A 2,105-nucleotide genomic window follows, 5' to 3' on the forward strand; every position below is an offset into this window, starting at 1 on the left:
GTCAGCGTGCCCCCCTGACGAATGTTCGTCGAAAAATCTGCGCTGCCGATTTTCCACGCGGCAGCCCCTCTTTTCGTCAGCGTGCCCCCTGACGAATTTTCCTGCCTGGCCCAGTCCAGCGTCCAGCCCCTGTTCGTCGAAAAATCTGCGCTGCCGATTTTCCACGCGGCAGCCCCTCTTTTCGTCAGCGTGCCCCCCTGACGAATTTTCCTGCCTGGCCCGGCCAGTCCAGCCCCTGTTCGTCGAAAAATCTGCGCTGCCGATTTTCCACGCGGCAGCCCCTCTTTTCGTCAGCGTGCCCCCCTGACGAATGTTCGTCGAAAAATCTGCGCTGCCGATTTTCCACGCGGCAGCCCCTCTTTTCGTCAGCGTGCCCCCTGACGAATTTTCCTGCCTGGCCGGTCCAGCATCCAGCCCCTGTTCGTCGAAAAATCTGCGCTGCCGATTTTCCACGCGGCAGCCCCTCTTTTCGTCAGCGTGCCCCCCTGACGAATTTTCCTGCCTGGCCCGGCCAGTCCAGCCCCTGTTCGTCGAAAAATCTGCGCTGCCGATTTTCCACGCGGCAGCCCCTCTTTTCGTCAGTGTGCCAAGGTGCTGGCAGCTGCTGCGCGGCTGTCTGCTTGCCGCGACGTCACGGCGGCGGTGGCCGCTGCCCCTGCTCGCAAGTCGGAGGCCTGGCCGACGTGGCTGGTGCGGACCGCCGAGCTTGGGGATTGCGAGGAGAGCTCTACGCTGGCGTGGGCGTGGCATTAAATTGCCGTGCGCGCGCCCATGCGTTGGCTCTCCTCGCAATCCCCGACCTCGTGGCGTGACGTGCCAGCCGCGTCGGCCAGGCCTCCATCTTGCGAGCACGGGCAGCTGCCACCGCAGCCGGAGGCGAAGGATCTCGAAGGGACAAGGGACAGGCCGCGGGGGGGAACGACAGGGACAATCATGCGGGGGGCTGTCAGCCCCGGCTCGCAAGACGGAGGCCAGGCCTCGGCAGCGGGCACGTCACGCCACGAGGTCGGGGATTGCGAGGAGAGCCAACGCATGGGCGCGCGCACGGCAATTTAATGCCACGCCCACGCCAGCGTAGAGCTCTCCTCGCAATCCCCAAGCTCGGCGGTCCGCACCAGCCACGTCGGCCAGGCCTCCGACTTGCGAGCAGGGGCAGCAGCCACCGCCGCCGTGACGTCGCGGCAAGCAGACAGCCGCGCAGCAGCTGCCAGCACCTTGGCACAAGCACGGCAAATGAATGCCACGCCCACGCCGCGGATAAGCAGCCCCAACGCGCCCGACGGCTTGGAGCGGGTCCCGAAGACGGTGGCCGGAATCGGGTCGTCGCCGGCCGGAAAACGGGTCATCGATGCCGGCAATACTTCGGGCCATGAGGCCCCCCACCTTAGTCCGAGTTTAGCAACAGCCCACATATCCCCCGCGGCAGGCCTATGGGCGCCAGGCCAGTGCGCCCCATGGCCAGTCAGGGGGCACCCCCCTAAAGAGCAATAAGTGTCATTGAAGCTCTGGCAGGGGGAGACACTACTAGGTCCCAGCTGTCACCCCCCCTCTAAAAAATTCATTTCTTGGTATTTTGAGCTGAAATTTTGCACAGAGGTTGGCAAAAATCCAATCCAACTTTATTAATTTTTCCAGAATTTTTCGAGGTCGGGAAGTATTTTTTTTTATTTTCCTACCATTAAAAATCGAGGAAATCGGAAAAAATAGGAACCGGCTCGGAATGACCCCAAATTCAGTGGGCAGCCTCATAAAAATATGGCTGATTTTACTGGATTGATTTCATGTGGAAAGCACGACGTTTTGTTGTAGGAATGCGGGAACCCCGGCGGCTCGCCTGCCGCGGCCAGCGACGTCGGGCTGGCCCCTGCAGCGCCTAGCCTCTCCCACGCGGGGGGCAGGCCAGAGCGCGGGGGGCCAGGGCCCGAAGGCAGCCCCCCCGCGGGCGAGAGAGCAAGCCAGCAGGGGCTGTCGCCTGCCGCGGCCAGCGACGTCGGGCTGGCCCCTGCAGCGCCTAGCCTCTCCCACGCGGGGGGCAGGCCAGAACGCGGGGGGCCAGGGCCCGAAGGCAGCCCCCCCGCGGGCGAGAGAGCAAGCCAGCAGGGGCT

The sequence above is a fragment of the Populus nigra genome, chromosome 2, assembly GCF_951802175.1.
Source record: "Populus nigra chromosome 2, ddPopNigr1.1, whole genome shotgun sequence".
Classification (NCBI taxonomy): Eukaryota; Viridiplantae; Streptophyta; class Magnoliopsida; order Malpighiales; family Salicaceae; genus Populus; species Populus nigra.